This window comes from Aquarana catesbeiana, linkage group LG02, assembly GCF_042186555.1.
Source record: "Aquarana catesbeiana isolate 2022-GZ linkage group LG02, ASM4218655v1, whole genome shotgun sequence".
NCBI lineage: Eukaryota > Metazoa > Chordata > Amphibia > Anura > Ranidae > Aquarana > Aquarana catesbeiana.
The window spans coordinates 429,314,498-429,333,724 of NC_133325.1; the positions used below are offsets into that span (position 1 = coordinate 429,314,498).

The 19,227-nt window shown below is 43.9% G+C and overlaps 1 pseudogene; it reads left to right on the top strand.

Moving 5' to 3' along the window:
- The window catches only part of LOC141127139 (probable helicase senataxin), a 45,373-nt pseudogene that overhangs the window by 14,894 nt on the left and 11,252 nt on the right, over window positions 1–19,227 (top strand).

A 19,227-nucleotide genomic window follows, 5' to 3' on the forward strand; every position in this document is an offset into this window, starting at 1 on the left:
GTAAACACCTGTTTAACTTAAGTGTTTGTATGCTACCACCTTATAACAGTAAACAGGAAATAGGTCACAGACTGCTGGATGTTAGATAAAATAAGTATATTGCGGTAAGGCAAGATAAACACAATGCATAAACCAGTAGACAGGCAACTGAGCACGTTTAAAGATGTTGAACTAACTTGAGTAAACACTGGCCTATTATATGAGACTATCCATATTGGTCAGCAGTGCTTGGGGCTTGTCTGTAAGATTGTGCTTGTAAAGCTGTCTCTTTTTAAGAATGTGCAATAGATGGCTGATTGGGTGCTAAGTAAAGCGCAACCTCTATAGGCATAGACCGTGGATAGCAAGGGATTAACAAGCTCTCCACTCCTGGTAGGTAATGGATCTGGTCCAATTCACTTGGTCGTCAGTTGTTCTCATGATCAAGTCCTCGCTATTAGGCGGTCACTGGCTCTGTCCTGCGATAGGTACACACATGGCAACAAGTCTCTTAGTTCCAGTCCCAGTTCAGCAAGTGAACTTATAGTGGCTCTGTCCATTGGCTTTCTGGGCACACAGAACACCAAAAAGGGCACCCCAAACTGTATGCAGGCTCTTTTCTCTGGTGTGTTGTACAGACGCCAGGAAGTGTCTGCACTCTGATTCCCCATACTAGACTGCCCAGAGCTCCGATGAATTGCCAGGAAAAAGTTCTGACCCCCCTCTTGACACACAGCAGCCTGGGTAGTGAAGTCCACAACCAATGAGCCTCCATTCACTTGCATTGTACTGTGGGATTACTTATCCCACTGTCCATGGCAGTAGAAAAGCAAGTTCTCATTCCCTCTGGCTCAGAGCCGCTGTTGCCAGGATGGAGGGGGGCTTCCTGCCAGGGGATGAAGCGGGTAGACATAGAGAAGCCCACAGCTGTGTCGCTCTGTCACTCTGCAACAGGGAAGTGAGGTGAGAGAGACGGCTGAAGCACACGCAGCCCAGTGCACTTCTCAGCCAGCAACACAGTAGCAGGGGGAAGAGATCAGGCAGAATTTACATTACCAGCGGCACCTGGCTACACTTCTCTTGTTCTGCTGCAGTCTGTCTCTGACACACTGCTTTCCTTTTCTTTTGCCATGCTTTTTTGTTAGCACATAAACAGTGCAGCATAATGGATTGGCGGCTTATGCAGCTTCTCCCTCTCCCAGAGTTCTGCAGTATATGGATTGCAAGAGGCGGCTCAAGTCAAATTTGTGTGGTTTAGCTGTTATGCATAAATTTATGCATTGTTTTATCCCATTGTGAATTACTTTTGTATCCATTAACAAAGGGGTTACTTGAAGATCTGCGCATTGACAAGTCTTTTTTGTGTATGGACTTGTTTGTTAGAAATACCTTATTAGACAACTTTGTGTAAAAAATAAATAAAAAATAAAATTAAATTTTCATTCCACATTTTCCACAAGCTTGTGGCAAAAAAAAGACAATTTCAAAAGACTAATGCCCCGTGCACACGATCGGACTTTGTTCGGACTTTCCGACAACAAAATCCTAGGATTTTTTCCGACGGACGTTGGCTTAAACTTGTCTTGCATACACATGGTCACACAAAGTTGTCGGAAAATCCGATCATTCTGAACACGGTGACGTAAAACACGTACGTCGGGACTATAAACGGGGCAGTGGCCGATAGCTTTCTCTTTATTTATTCTGAGCATGTGTGGCACTTTGTCCGTCGGATTTGTGTAAACACGATCGGAATTTCCGACAACGGATTTTGTTGTCGGAAAATTTTATATCCTGCTCTCAAACTTTGTGTGTCAGAAAATCCGATGGAAAATGTGTTATGGAGCCTACACACGGTCGGAATTTCCGACAACAAGGTCCTATCACACATTTTCCGTCGGAAAATCCGACCGTGTGTACGGGGCATAACTATGCCTTCCAGAAAATACCTTGCTTTTCAAATTGGGGTAATTTTGTGTGTGTTTTCACTGTCCTGGTGATCCAGGGCCTCCAAACGTGATGGGTAGTCAGGACATTAGATGTGTGATGTATGCCTCTAGAACTCCTGAAGGTGCTCCTTGAATGTTGGGCCCCTCAATGCATCTAGACTGTGAAAAATACTCAATGTGGTATCTCCATACTCAGGAGGCATAACATGTGTTTTAGGGTGTAATTGCAAGTATGCCTATGTGAGAAATAACTTGTTAAATTTACAACATCCTTGTGAAAAAATGTATTTCATTTCTTAATTTCCAGAAAAATTAGACCTAAAAACTTCATCTTCAAAAAACTCACCATGCCTATTAAATGCCTTGAACTGTCTAGTTTTCAAAAAGGGGTCATTTGGGGGTATTTGTACTGTCCTGGCATTTTAGGGCCTCAAATAAATGAAATAAGCAGTCGGTACATCAGTTCTGATAAATTTTCAAATGTATACTGTAGATCTCAGTTTGTAGACTCTATAACTTTCAAAAAAACTAAATATACACTGATTTGGGTTTATATTTTGGTCTACATTTTATGAAGAAAGATTTATTTGCAAAATGTTATAACCGAAACTTAGAAAAACATGTACATAATTTTTTGGTCTTGCTTTCATTTTTATATAGCAAAAAATATAAGTGCTGATTAAATACCAAAGTAAAGCCAGATCTGTCTTAACCACTTCAACACAGGGTCCTCCCCCTTCCTGCCCAAGCCAATTTTCAGCTTTCAGCGCTGTCGCATTTTAAATGACAATTGCACGGTCATGCAACACTGTACCCTAACCAAATTTTTATCATTTTGATCCCACAAATAGGGATTTTTTGGTGGTATTTGGGCACCTGTGGGTTTTGGGTAAAAAAAAAAGTTTTTTTTCTTTTTGTTTCTGTTATAAAAAATTTGTAAATAAGTACATTTTCTCTTTCACTAATGGGCACTGATGAGGTGGCACCATTGAGTTGGCACTAATATGCAGCACTGATGGACACTGATAGGTGGCACTGATGGGTACTTATGGGTGGCACTGATGGACACTGATAGATGGCACTGATAGGCATCACTGATAAGGAGGCACTGGCAGGCATTACTGATGGGCACTGATTGGCATAATTTATGGGCTCTGATTGGCATCCCTGGTGGTCATGGGTGGCATACCTGGTTGTCATCAGTGGTGGGCATCCCTGGTGGTCCTGGGGTTAGCATCCTCGGGGGGGCTGCGCTGAAAAGCAATAACACCCCCATCCGATCGGCTCTCCTCTAGTCGCGTCTGTCTTTTCCTGTTTACACCGTGATCAGCTGTGATTGGACACAGCTGATCATGTGATAAAGAGCCTCTGGCATAGGCTCTTTACCTAGATCAGAGTTGCGGTGTATCAGGCTGACACACAGCAACACAGATTGCCGCGGTGCGTGCCCCCACGGGCACGCACTGGCTTCTTATTCTGCTGGACGTCATATGATGCCCAGTCAGGATAACCGAACCATCGCCCGGCCGTCATCCGGCTAATGGCCGGGCGGGAAGTGGTTAAAAAAACACAAAAGAAAAACATTTCATTCGAGTACAGCGTTGCGTGACTAGTTGTGAGTAATTGTCCTTCAGCTTGTGACAGCGTAGAAATCTGAAGTATGGTCTGGGTAGGAAAGGTGTAAGTGTGGTTTTGAGGTGGTTAAAGGTACCTTTCAGTCATCTGTTGTAGCAGTAAAAGTAATAGGTTTAATTGTATACATAACAACTTGTCTACTTGCCTTTCAAAATTTATAAAAACGACCGTGACCTCAACCCAAAAAGATGTATTGATTGGCAATTTTCTGCATTTTTTTTTTTTTTTAACATGAATAGACTGTTCTTTTATTGAGAAAATATAGGTATGATACATTTTATGAAGTACAATATGAAAGTAGCTAAAATTACATGTAGTGTGTCATACAAAAGTTGAGCATCATATATACAGATTAGTGGATTATCAACATAACGTACCATATATACTCGAGTATAAGTTGAGATTTTCACCTTTTTTTTTTTTTTTTAGCCTGAGAACTTATACTCAAGTCACCGATGTCTGCCTACATGATCAGCGTGTCATGCAGGCAGACGGCGGCCAGCGTGTGATAATACAGTTCGGAGGCTGTTCCAGCTTTCAAAAGCCACGCCTCCTCCTCGTCTGTGATAGGCTGAACACTCCATTTCCCAGCAGTCAGTGTACAGCCTATCACGGACATTCTCTCATCCTCGTTGTAGGAGAATGAGAGAATGTCCGTGATAGGCTGACTGCTGGGAAATGGAGTGTTCTGCCTATCACAGACGAGGAGGAGGCGCAGCTTTTGAACAGTGGAATGGCCGCCGAATGGTATTATCACACGCTGATCGGAGGATGGAGATTGCCACACGGAGGCTGCATAGGACACAGGACACATGTACAGGACACAAGGGCACATGCACATGTACAGGACACATGCACAGGATACAGATAGGCTGCACAGGACACATGCACAGGACACAGTGAGGCATGCAGCTGCAGATGGGCATTGTTGACCCTCTTTTTCCACTTACAGTAGCTGCTGCATTTCTCACCCTCGTCTTATACTCGGATCACTAAGTTTTTTTTGTGGTAAATTAGGGGCCTCGACTTATATTCGGGTCGACTTACACTCGAGTATATAAGGTAAGTAAGTCTAAGCATCTTCCAGAGGAAGTAATAGAATTAACACGAGAGGGCTCAGCTACACCCTGAGTATAAACCTTACTAGCGGGTATCTGTGCCCATTATGCAGTCCAGGGTTGCCAGACTCTCTCATATTTTTCAGGACAATTCCTGCTTATGTAGGTTAGCTTGTACATGGGAAGAGCTGAGGTAATAGCCTGTTCCCAAGAACCCATGGAGGGGGAGGGGGGGGGGGATTCCACTTGAGTATGATTTCTCTCCTAGCGTAATATAATAGAAAACATATAAGTATTTTGGTGTATCTGGGTCTTTGGTCATCATCATGAATGCTTAAGAGCAACAGTCCAGGGGTGACCGGTAAGGCCAGCTGAAGACGAAAGTTTATAAGTTCAACCACCTGAATCCAGAACCGGGCCACTCTAGGACAGCTCCAGAACATATGCATGTAAGTACCCTCCTCTCCACCACATCTTGTGCAATTAGCAGATCTTTCTGGGTATATGCTATGTAACCTCTGGGGTGTAAAATAAACTCTGTGCAAGAATTTGACTCGGATCAGCCTGTCCCTAGATGAAATTAATGTCTGGGCACTCTCTCCAAAACAGTCATCCCAGTCCTCCCTGTCTAAGTCTGGAATGTCGATCTTCCACTTTTCCCAAAGACGTTCCATCCTGGGGGAGTGACATCCCAATAGGTCGAAATACAGTGTGGACAAGGGTTTAGATAATTGTTCTAGGGCCAATCTACCTTCTATCGGATCCATGTCTAGCTTCGGGATAGTAGGGAACTGAGCTCTTATGGCATGACGCAGCTCGCAGTACCGGAATATCATCCAGCCAGGTAGACGGAATCGGGTCCTGAGTTCTGTTAGTGAGAGCAGTCTGTCGGTCATTAAAATATCCCCCAAAGTCTTTATCCCGTGCCTAGCCCAGATATGAGGGTCCGGGATGGTACGGAGATGCGGGAGATTGGGATTGCCCCATAGCGGGGTGAATGGAAACCATCTATTGGGGCAAGTGAATCTAGTCCTTGCAGCAGCCCATACCCTGAGTGTAGTCTTAGTGGACTGAGGTAACGCACCATATGCTCGGGGCCCCCGGTATATCAAATTCCCCAGTTCCTGAAGAGAGCCTAAGATTGCTGCCTCTAGACTGACCGCCGCATTCGCTCATGACCGCACAAACCACCATCGGACAGTGACCAACACTGCCGCCCAGAAATACACACGCATATCTGGGAGTGCCAGGCCTTCACATCTTACCGGAAGGACCAGGGTATGTTTTGCTATCCTAGGAAGCAACTGTCCCCATATAAAGCTACCCATACATTTCTCCACCTCCTTAAAGAACAGGTTGGGCATCCAGGTCGGGGAATTACGAAAAACGTAAAGGAATTTGGGAAGGAAGATCATTTTCAAGAGGTTAATTCTTCCCAAAAAGTTTAGGGTTAGTGAAGACCATGCCATACATTTCTCCTTAAGTTGGGTAAGTATAGGAGTTATGTTAAGATCAGAGTAGCTGGCCGGATCTCTTCTAACCTGGATGCCCAAGTATTTTAAACTGTTCCACCCACACCAACTGGTTGTCTGGGGCATTAGTGCATGTTAGGGGATCAAGTCAAAAGAATTGACTTGTCCCGGTTGATGCGTACTCCCAAGTAATGTCCAAATTCGTTAAACAGGTCTGGGGCCGCCACAAGAGAGTCATCCGCATCTTGTAAGTAAAGCAGCGCTTCATCCGCGTATAAGGAGAGCTTCTCTTCCAGCGGGCCCTCCTTGAGTCCTTTAACCAGTGTAGACTCCCTAATAAGTTTCGCCAGTGGCTCCAAGGCCAGGGCGAAGAGGGGGGGGAAAGCAGGCACCCCTGCCTTGTACCCCTCGGCAATGGAAAGGACTCGGATAGTCTATTATTGGTACAGATTTGGGCTCTGGGGGAGCTATAGAGCATTTTAAGCCAGTGAATGAAATGAGGACCGAACCTGAACCTTTCCATTACCTCCCACAGAAATTCCCAATCGACTGAGTCAAAAGCCTTCTCGGCGTCAAGGGAGGTTATGACTTTGCTACCACTGTTGGTGTGGGTGACCGAGAGGTTCAGAAAGAGGCGTTTGGAGGTTAATATCGGTCCCCTTACCCGGTATGAAGCCAGTTTCGTCGACATGAATTATGTCTTCCAGGACCACTGAAAGTCGATTTGCAAGTACCTTGGCTAAGATCTTTGCATCGACGTTGAGAAGGGATTTTGGCCTGTACGAGGAGCAGTCCTACCGGGGCTTGGGCACCAGCACCACCACCGCCTCTGACATGGAGTCCGGCAATTCTCCCATGAGTAGAAATTGTTTAAAAAGGGATGTGAGCCTAGGGGCAAGTAGGTCTAAATACTGTGTATAGAATTTTACAGGTAGCCCATCTACCCCAGGTGTTTTGCCTGGCTTAAGTTGGGTCATGGCCTTCTGAACCTCCTCGAGAGTTATTTCCTGTTCAAGGTCATCGCGCGTCTCGTCATCAAGCCTAGGGAGGCTAATTCTGTCAAGGTAGGAGTGCAGGTCAGAGGTGGTGTAAGAAACCTTGGTAGACTAGAGTTGTTTATAGTAAAGGAGAAAAGTGGTCATTGATTTCAGAGGGTGTACACAGTATGGTGCCCATCTGGTCCCTAACTCCACTAATAGTAGTCACTGCAAATTGACCCTTTGCCAACCAAGCCAACATCTTACCATTTTTGTTTCCGAACTCGAAAATCCTCTGGGCTAGGTGTAGACGGGATTTGTGTGTTGCGTCTATCCCTAGCAGGGATAGCTGCTGCAGTGCAAATTGCCAAGCCCCATATGCAGTGGAATTTGTGTTAGCCACGTATGCTGCCTCTTTTTGGTCTACTTCCCTCTCAAGCTCCGTAAGCGATTGTGCAGAGGCTTTGCGTGCGGCAGCTATGCGGGAGATATAGGCCCCCCGAGCCCAGGCCTTAAAGGCATCCCACATGACCTCAGGGGCAGCAAATTCTGCATTGGCAAGCCAGTAATGACAGACTCTCTCCTGAATATGTTCCTCTATAGCAGGATCCTCTATCCAAAATCTGGACAGACGTCACGTCGACACCTCGGCTGCCAACCCAATCTGCAGCAGAGCATGGTCTGAGACCCCCCTTTGGAGCATACTGGTCTGTGATCCGGTGCATCATGGATCGGGAGGGGAGGGCAAAGTCACTGCGCGAGAATGCCCAGAAGGATGCTGAATGGCAGGAGAATGCTCTGTCCTGAGGATAGTAGTAATGCCATACATTCACCAGGTCGAAGGCGCCCATCCACTGGGCCAAGCCAGGGGCCCACCGAGAGGTGGAGGGGAGTCTGTCCAGATCAGGGGATGGGGTCATATTAAAATCTCTTCCTATGATCAGAACATCGTCAACACCATATGTGATCACTTTCTGCATAATGACGTTAGGGACTGAAACATCAGCAGGAGGGGGCAAATATAAACCCACCAGAATCAAGGGATTACTAGATACAAGGGCATGCATTATTATGAAACAACCCTCCGGGTCTGTTTTCAGATCAATGAGCTGGAAAGGGAGCCCCCTATGAACTAGGATACTGACCCCCCTAGAGTAGCTGGAGTGCGTGGCATAGTAGTGTGCTCCAACCCATGCCTTCTTGAGGCCCAGGATCCGAGATCCCACCAAGTGGGTCTCCTGAAGGACGACCAGCTGGGGTGAGTAATTTTTAAGGTAATTAAAAACCAGGGAGCGTTTTGTGGGAGAATTTAGGCACGGCATGTTCCAGGAAACTATACTGTGCACTGAAATAATGATACTGTTACAGATTGGGGGCTCAGGAGGTTTGGGCAGGTCCCCACCCCAGCACTCCAGGGGGTAGCAGGCAAAGATGACTCACCATTGAGGGAGACGTCCTTCCCAGCTGCATCCTCTTTTCTGATCGTTCCCACACACAATTTGTCATGAAAAGGTACTTATATTACATATTTTAAAAGAACAGTGTACATCATAAAAAACAATAATTCAAATAACAAATATTCAAGTTACAAACTCTAAGTGTCCATGTGTGGTCCACAACAGCCGACCTTTCCATCCCCCCCCCACCCTGTAGGTCCCTAATTTTCTGCATTCTTTAATGGCTTAAAGTACTGCACAACTTCACAGTTATGTCATAATTTTTTTTTAGATGAAAGCTCAAACTTCTCTTCACTGCTTCATGACCATCCTTGATCGCTTGAGTTCCAAAGTATGGGGGGCAGCTCAATGATCCCCTCCAGGCATTTCAGACTATCATAGGGAGCCCAAGTTAAACAGGGAGATCAAAAACATCAGGAAAAGCTGTTGGAGGTAGGTAATGGCAGCTTGTAAGTATAAAGGGGAACTTTTTTTTTTTTTTTTTCAGCAGTACTTTGTACAAAGGGACATCTTGATACACCTCCATCTAGGGCTAATGCTGCATACACAAGGTCGGAATTTTAGTCAAAAAAAGTGTGATGGGAGCTTTTGGTCGGATATTCCGACCGTGTGTATGGTCCGTCCAACTTTTTCTGTCTGAATTTCCGCCAGCAAAAGATTGAGAGCTGGTTCTCTATTTTTCCGACGGAAAAAGTTCTTGACGGAAATTCCGTTTGTCTATGCAATTCCAACGTGCAAAAAAACACGCATGCTCGGAAACAATTCAACGCGTGCTCGGAAGCATTGAACTTCATTTTCTCGGCTCGTCGTAGTGTTGTATGTCACCGTGTTCTTGACGGTCAAAAGTTCAGAGAACTTTTGTATAACCGTGTGTATGCAAGCCAAGCTTGAGCGGAATTCTGTCGGAAAATCCATCCAAGATTTTTCAGCCGGAAATTCCGCTTGTGTGTACGGGGCTAAGAGTTTAGAAGTTAAGTGCATTTTCTTTTGATTTATTATGAATTAGGCCTCTGTGTATGCTATAAGGTCAGTGTAGCCGAGTGTCCTTTGGAGGTAGATCATCTCTCTTTAGTTCTACTTCATGCAGTCTTCAAGCTCGGGTTCACACCAGTGCGATCAGACATCACATGTAATTCGCACCTGCGGTGCCGATTACATGCGATGTCTGTGAGATGCGAGTTCAGCCATACAGTTGTATGGCTGAACTTGCATTAGATTCGCACAGAAAAAAGTGCAGGGACTTTCTGCACTAGAATTGGATTGCATGGGTGTTCTCACCTATGCAAACCGATTGCGGTGCGAGTTCACAGTTCGCACTGCGATCTGTAAACCAATCTGGGGGTGTCATTAACAATGTGTTGACACCCGCAGCGGTTCGCGAAAGGCAGTGTGAACTGCCTGCGGGAGAGCTGCGATGCAGGAACCAGTACTGTAATCGCACTGGTTCCCGCATCGCATCAGTGTGAACCTAGGCTAAAGTTTTCTTCTCTATCCTAACAGCTTTTTGGCAGTGTCAGATCTTACAGCCAGTTCTGGTGAGGACTCCTGAAAGGGGCAACACCTGCAGTTTGCTTGCCAATTTGTTACTTCAGGACTGGATGCTTCAGGTTTCTCTCCTCAGTTATTTGCTGGAGGGATTTTGTCTGAGCTATCAGAGTATACCTCAGGCAGTCATTCTGGCTGCAGTGGTGCTCATGACTCCCTTCACCTGAATCATTTACTTGAGATCTTTCATGTTATGATTGCAGTCTATTTGCCGGTCATATCTTTCCACAAATTTCTGGACACGCATGCTTTTGCAGCTTCTCTGCTTATTCCTTTGGTTTTCTTTTGATTTCTTAGGACTACATATGCTTTGGCATCTTGCTGCTTATAGGCTGTGATTCCTGTACTGACTATGCCTTCTGAAACTCCTCTCAGTACCTCCTATAGTTCAGACAGCAACCTCTTTGAAATGTGTGACACAAGCAGTGCGTATTCATGGGGCATTGTGAATATGTATCACAGAATTCAAGGAAGTAAATGTGTTGGACTTTTCAAAAATTAACTTTCAAACTTCAAGATCATTCACATTAATTGAAATCCAATGTGGAAATGAATATGATTTAACATTTTGACAGTAGATGCAGTTTAATCTGATTGAGAACTTATCTCACAAGGGACTTCAGCTGCTGTTCATAGTTTATGTGGTTTATTCCTCTTAGCAAGGGCAAATTATCAGATGATACATCCTCTCATCACCTAAGTTTTTGACATTCTCATTCAAGTTGTCCTATGGATGCCTAAAATTAATGAAGTAAGGAGGGGGGAATGGAGTGCTGGCAGGAGCTGCTAGTGAGATATATACAGTACACAATGGGAATTATACACCAATTATTATACATCTATTTTTCATCTTTCGGCATAGTCTTGCATCTTTTACTCCTGATGAGTGGCTGTAGGCCATGAAATGCGTAGAGTCCCTGCTATAGGGTGCCAAGACAAGACGGTTTTTATGATGAATTGTGAAACATTTTTTTAATTTTAAATTTCTAGTACTATGTATCAACTTGCATTGGATGTATGCTATTCTTCTGTGCTTAATTCATTAATCATGATTATTGTGATTTCTAGTTGTATTGATTATGTCTACAGTACTGATTATCTGTATCAAATATTGTATGATCATTAACTGTTATGTCAATTGATTATTGAACAAACATTAAAATCATATAATTATTTTATGTTATTACCTCCACTATTATTATTAGTATAATTATTAATATGAGTATTATTATCAATACACATCAATTTGTTATGTGTCGAGTAGTGCTGCTCATGCAATTGCGACACTGTAACTAATCATAGTAGACCAGACGTATTGCAACATTGTTTACACACATATATTACTATTCGCATTACATGCCTCAAGTAAAGTCCCAATATCTCCTCTTTTTTATTTATATATACACAATGATAATAGTGAAAATCCAGTTTGTGTTTGGAAATTTAGTGCATTTTCCTCTGGATCCAGACCTGTGTTAAAGGTTCTGGGGGATGTTGAAAGCGACAGCCAGCTCAGGAGAGCAGAAGAGACACTATGGTATGAGAAGGAAGAGAGAGCGGCGCCGCTCTATGTGTAATAAGTTAGTTAAGAAAGCTTTAATATGCTTTCAAAGTAAACTCACATCTGAGCAGTGTTAAACAGGCATTGGTAGTTGTGGTTCTTTAATAACTACTTCAGCCCCGGACCATTTGGCTGCCAAATGACCAGGCCACTTTTTGTGATTTGGCACTGCCTCGCTTTAACTGACAATTGCGTGGTTGTGCGACATGGCTCCCAAATAAAATTGACGTCCTTGTTTCCCCACAAGTAGAGCTTTCTTTTGGTGGCATTTGATCACCTCTGCGGTTTTTATTTTTTGCGCTATAAACAAAGCAACGATTTTTAAAAAAAAGCAATATTTTTTTACTTTTTGCTATAATAAATATCCCCAAAAAATCTATAAAAAAAACAACAAAATTTTTCCTCCGTTTACGTCGATACGTATTCTTCTACATATTTTTTTTACATCTGCTATAATACATATCCAAAAAAATATATAAAATATTATATACTAATTTATTCATCGGTTTAGGCCAATATGTATTCTGCTACATATTTTTGGTAAAAAAAATTGCAATAAGCGTTTATTGATTGGTTTGCGCAAAAGTTATAGCGTCTACAAAATAGGGCATAGTTTTATGGCATTTTTATTAATTTAGTAGGGGGGCTAGCAAGAGGTTAAGTGTGTCCTAGGGAGTGATTCTAACAAGGTGGTAGTAACTGTAAGCGCAAGTACGTAAGTGCGCACTGGCTGAAATATTTCGCTAAATAAGTAATAAGTCCATAAATAGTTTAAGGGTTAATCGTGGCAGATCAATGGCGTCTGCTGTCCTCAGAGAGCTGGCTCTGTGTTTAGGCAAGAACGAGGTAGAGAAGGAAGCGCCAACTGAGTGTAGTATTAGAGACAGCTTTTAATGGCATAGATAAAATCACACTTACAGGAAACAGGAAATACAAAGGCTCATCTGTGTGTCAGTGGTCCATAGGGAAGCCTCAGTTCCAGATCCGTTTTTCTATGTAGAGATGGAAAGCTGCAGTCGTTGCTGCTCAGCCTGGAGCAAATCCTGTTGCCATCAGGAAGGAGCTGAGGTCATGGGTCACGGGGACACTTCCGGGGGAGGACTCCACAGAGTGAGAAGGGTTGGATAGGCAGGCTACGCACTCTGAGCTGCTGCTCCTTCGATTGGCCAAGAAATGACGCTTTGCCTACAATGTAAAGTAGTGAGTGTACAGCTTGTATAACAGTGTCAATTTGCTGTCCCCTCAAAATAACTCAACACACAGCCTTTAATGTCTAAACCACTGGCAACAAAAGTGAGTACACCCCTAATGCCCCGTACACACGGTCGGATTTTCCGATGGAAAATGTCCGATCGGAGCGTGTTGTCGGAAATTCCGACCGTGTGTGGGCTCCATCGGACATTTTCCATCGGATTTTCCGACACACAAAGTTGGAGAGCAGGAGATAAAATTTTCCGACAACAAAATCCGCTGTCGGAAATTCCGATCGTGTGTACACAAATCCGACGGACAAAGTGCCACGCATGCTCAGAATAAATAAAGAGATGAAAGCTATTGGCCACTGCCCCGTTTATAGTCCTGACGTACGTGTTTTACGTCACCGCGTTTAAAACGATCGGATTTTCCAACAACTTTGTGCGACCGTGTGTATGCAAGACAAGTTTGAGCCAACATCCGTCGGAAAAAATCCTAGGATTTTGTTGTCGGAATGTCCGAACAAAGTCCGACCGTGTGTACGGGGCATAAGTGTAAATGTCCAAATTGGGTCTAATTGGCCATTTTCCCTTCCCGGTGTCATGTGACTCGTTAATGTTATAAGGTCTCGGGTGTGCATGGGGAGCCGGTGTGTTAAATTCGGTGTCATTGCTCTAACTCTCTCATACTGGTCATTGAAGTTCAACATGGCACCTCATGGCAAAGAACTCTCTGAGGATCTGAAAAAAACAATTGTTGCTCTACATAAAGATGGCCTAGGCTAGAAGAAGATTTCCAAGGCCCTGAAACTAAGCTGCAGCACGGTGGCCAAGACCATACAACGGTTTAACAGGACAGATTCCACTCAGAACAGGCCTCACCATGGTTGACTAAAGAAGTTGAGTGCACATGCTCAGCATCATATCCGGAGGTTGTCTCTGTGAAATAGACGTATGAGTGCTGCCAGCATTGTTGCAGAGGTTGAAGGGGTGGGGGGGTTAGTCTGTCAGTGCTCAGACCATACGCTGCACACTGCATCAAATTTGTCTGCATGGCTGTCGTCTCAGAAGGAAGCCTCTTCTAAAGATGATGCACAAGAAAGCCTGCAAACATTTTGCTGAAGACAAGCAGACTAAGGACATGGATACTGGAACCATGTCCTTTGGTCTGATGAGACCAAGATAAACTTACCTGGTTCAGATGGTGTCAAGTGTGTGTGGCGGCAACCAGGTGAGGAGTACAAAGACAAGTGTGTCTTGCCTACAGTCAAGCATGGTGGTGGGAGTGTCATGGTCTGGGGCTGCACTGGGGAGCTACAGTTCATTGAGGGAACCATGAATGCCAACATGTGACATACTGAAGCAGAGCAATAATCCCCTCCCTTTGGAGACTGGGCCGCAGGGCAGTATTCCAACATAACGACCCCAAACACACCTCCAAGACGACCACTGCCTTGCTAAAGAAGCTGATGGTAAAGGTGATGGAATGGCCAAGGATGTCTCCAGACCTAAACCCTATTGAGCATCTGTGGGGCATCCTCAATTGGAAGGTGGCGGAGCGCAAGGTCTCTAACATCCACCAGCTCCGTGATGACATCATGGAGGAGTGGAAGAGGACCCTAGTGGGAACCTGTGAAGCTCTGGTGAACTCCATGCCCAAGAAGGTTAAGGCAGTGCTGTAAAATAATGGTGGCCACACAAAATATTGACACTTTGGGCCCAATTTGGACATTGGGCCCCAAGTGAGGGGTGTACTCACTTTTGTTGCCAGCGGTTTAGACATTAACCACTTACCAACCGGCCCATAGCCGAATGACGGCTGCAGGGCGGTTGGATAACTCTGGGAGGACGTCATATGACGTCCTCCCGGAATTCCCCTCTCGCGCGCACCCGAACACATCCGTGACCGCCGGGTCCAGAGGACCCGGCGCATCACGGATCCCGGTAAATGGCCGCTGATCGTGGCCGTTTACCATGTGATCGCGCCGTCAAATGACGGCGCGATCACATGTAAACAGACCGGCGTCATCTGACGCCGGTTCCTCTCCTCCCCTCCTGTGTACCGATCGGTACTCAGTGAGCGGGGAGGGGGATGGATGGATGTCTGCAGCGCTGTGGGCTGGATGTGTAGTGCCCACAGCGCTGCACAGAGACATCCATCCATCCATGCTCAGCCATCCCTCACTACTCTGCAATGCTGTGCAATACTCTGCAATACCCCCACAATACTCTGCTATGCTGTGCAGTACTCTGCAATACCCCCACAATACTCTGCAATGCTGTGCAATACTCTGCAATACCCCCACAATACTATGCAATGCTGTGCAATACTCTGCAATACCCCCACAATACTCTGCAATGCTGTGCAATACTCTGCAATACCCCCACAATACTGTGCAATACTCTGCAATACCCCCACAATACTCTGCAATGCCCCCACAATACTCTGCAATGCTGTGCAATACTCTGCAATGCTGTGCAATACTCTGCAATGCCCCCACAATACTCTGCAATGCTGTGCAATACTCTGCAATACCCCCACAATACTCTCCAATGCTGTGCAATACTCTGCAATGCCCCCACAATACTCTGCAATGCCCCCGCCATACTCTGCAATGCCCCCGCCATACTCTGCCATACCCCACCATACTCTGCCATGCCCCCGCCATACTCTGCCATGCCCCCGCCATACTCTGCCATGCCCCCGCCATAATCTGCCATGCCCCCGCCATACTCCGCCATGCCCCCGCCATACTCCGCCATGCCCCCGCCATACTCCGCCATACCCCGCCATACTCCGCCATACCCCGCCATACCCCACAATACCCCGCCATACTCCGCAATACCCCGCCATACCCTGCCATGCTGAGCCATGCTCAGCTGTACTCGCCCTCTGTATGTGGCCAGGCTGTGGAAGTCTCACACATGTGGTATCGCCATACTCAGGAGGAGCAGGAGAATCTATTTTGGGGTGTCATTTTTGGTATGTACATGTTATGTGGTAGAAATACTGTATAAATGGACAACTTTGTGTTAAAAAAAAAAAAAGCGTTTTAACCATTTCCCGCCCGCCGGCCGTCATACAATGTCCTTGACTTTGTGCGGGGATATCTGAATGATGGGTGCAGCTACAGGCATCATTCAGATATCAGCTTTTTCAGCCGGCGATTCCCTACACCATAGGAATGATCATAGCGGCTGTTCCACTGCTTGATCGTTCTTACGGGAGGCGAGAGGGGATGTCCCCCCCCCCCACGCTTCTACCGACTCACCACTACGATCGAAGCCAGGATCGTTTTTTTTTTTTTTTTTTTTTTTTTATTTCAGGCTTCCCAGCCTAGAGGTGAGATGTGGGGTCTTATTGACCCCATATCTCACTGTAAAGAGGACCTGTCATGCCATATTCCTATTACAAGGATGTTTACATTCCTTGTAATAGGAATAAAAGTGGTCAAAATTTTTTTTTTTTGGGAAAAAAGCATCAAACTAAAATAAATAAAGTAAAATGAACAATAAAAAAAAAAAAATTTTTTTTAAAGCGCCCCTGTCCCTGTGTGCTCGCATGCAGAAGCGAACGCATACGTAAGTCCCGCCCACATATGAAAACGGTGTTCAAACCACACATGTGAGGTATCGCTGCGATCGGTAGAGCGAGAGCAATAATTTTGGTCCTAGACCTCCTCTGTAACTCAAAACATGTAACCAGTAAAAAATTTTAAAGCGTCGCTTATGGGGATTTTTGAGTAGCAAAGTTTGGCGCCATTCCACAAGCGCGTGCAATTTTGAAAGGTGACATGTTGGGTATCTATTTACTCGGCGTAACTTCATCTTTCACATTATGCAAAAACATTAGGCTAATTTTACTGTTTTGGTTTTTGTAAAGCACAAAACAGTTTTTTTTCCAAAAAAAACGCGTTTAAAAAATTGCTGCGCAAATACCGTGCGAGATAAAAAGTTGCAACGACCGCCATTGTATTCTCTAGGGTCTTTGCTAAAAAAACATATATAATGTTTTGGGGTTCTATGTAATTTTCTAGCTAATAAATGATGATTTTTACATGTAGGAGATGTCAGAATTGGCCTGGGTGCTCCAGAACGCCTGAAGGTGCTCCCCTGCATGTTGGGCCTCTGTATGTGGCCACGCTGTGTAAAAGTCTCACACATGTGGTATCGCCGTACTCGGGAGTAATAGCAAAATGTGTTTTGGGGTGTAATTTGTGCTATGCATATGCGGTGTGTGAGAAATAACCTGCTAATATGACAATTTTGTGGGAAAAAAAAAAAGTAAAAAAAAAACCTTGATTTTGCAAAGAATTGTGGGAAAAAATTACAACTTCAAAAAACTCACCATGCATCTTTCTAAATACCTTGAAATGTCTTCTTTCCAAAAAGGGGTCATTTGGGGGGTATTTGTACTTTTCTGGAATGTTAGGGTCTCAAGAAATTAGATAGGCCGTCAGTACTTCAGGTGTGATCAATTTTCAGATATTCGCACCATAGCTTTTGGACTCTATAACTTTCACAAAGACCAAATAATATCCACCGATTTGGGTTAATTTTACCAAAGATATGTAGCGATTTAAATTTTGGCCAAAATATATGAAGAAAAATTACTAATTTGCAAAATATTATAACAGAAATGAAGAAAAATGTATTTTTTTACAGATTTTTCGGTCTTTTTTCTTTTACGGCGCAAAAAATAAAGAACCCAGCGGTGATTAAATACCACCAAAAGAAAGCTCCATTTGTGTGAAAAAAAGGACAAAAATTTCATATAGATACAGTGTTGCATGACTGAGTAATTGTCATTCAAAATGTGAGAGCACCAAAAGCTGAAAATTGGTCTGGTTAGGAAGGGGGTTTAAGTGCCCAGTGGTCAAGTGGTTAATGGCTGTGTGTTGCGTTATTTTGAGGGGACAGCAAATTTACACTGTTGTACAAGCTGTACGCTCACTACTTTACTTTTCATTGTAGCAAATTGTCATTTCTTCGGTGTTGTCACATGAAAAGATCTAATAAAATATTTACAAAAATGTGAGGGGTGTACTCACTTTTTTGAGATACTGTATCTCTCGCTCTCTTCTTTCTTCTCTCTCTCTCTCTTTCTGTACTTGCCAACTATGCTGCATAAATCTCCCTCCACTAAGTCTGGCTGCAGCCATTTTAACTGTGGGCAGCTGAAGCTGCTGCCTGTTCACTTCCTGGATTTATACAGAGGCACACCTCCAGCTCTGCCGCCATGCATCTTTCATTGGCCCTCTTATGACTCCTACCACCACCCCCTTCCTGGCAAACTCTTACAAGAGTGAGAGACAGCTGTGCGTAATGTCATAAGCCTAGGCTAATGACCAGACAAACAGGAAGTGGGCTGTGTAAGGTTTTTAATGGCAGAAAAAAAAATATTTGACTACCCAAAGTTAAAACTACAAGGGCAGAAGATTAAATAGATGGAAAGTTAAAAAAATTATTGAAGGTCCGCTTCAGCCCCGGAAGGATTAACCCCCTTAATAACTAGGCCATTTTTGTGTGACACGCATATGCGCGAAAATACATTTTTAAAAAAGTCTGAAAAAGTAGGTGCTCATACAGGAGTATTGTGTGCAAGAGGCCTAACTGACAATTGCGCGGTCGTGTGACGTGTTTCCCAAATAAAATTTTATCTTTTTTTTTTTTTTTTCCCCACAAATAGAGCTTTCTTTTGGTAGTATTTGATCACCTCTGCGTTTATTTTTTGCGCTACAAAGAACTAAAGACTGACAATTTCTGCTATAATACATATCCAAAAAAATATATAAAATATAATATACTAATTTATTCATCGGTTTAGACCAATATGTATTCTTTTACATATTTTTGGTAAAAAAAATCGCAATAAGCGTATATTGATTGGTTTTCACAAATGTTATAGCGTCTACTAAATAGGGGAAAGATATAGGGACTTTTTTTCTATTATTATTATTGGTTTTACTAGTAATGGCAGCGATCAGCGATTTTTATTTTTTTGGGACTCAAAAGAAAGGGAAAGTGGCGCTGTTCTATTAAGGTAATACACTGAGACCAATGATCCTGCTGTAAATGATACTGTATGATATTGTACTTTTTTTTTTTTTCCTGCTTTTTGCTTGCATACGTCACTTTAAATGAGTTAATTCTCGTTTTTTTGTACACATATTGGCACTTTATAGAGCTTTTTTCACAGCTCAGTGCCATCACTTTAAAAAGAAGCCCATTCACAGTTTCCTAGCACATCTTAGAATTTTTTTTATATAGTTTATTATCATATTCATATGTTTTCATTACAATTTTCAATTGGTCATTTTTACCAAGGCGGATCACAGTAGAGATTTATTTATCACACTAGTAGTATCATTTACTACAGGATCATTGGTCTCAGTGTATTA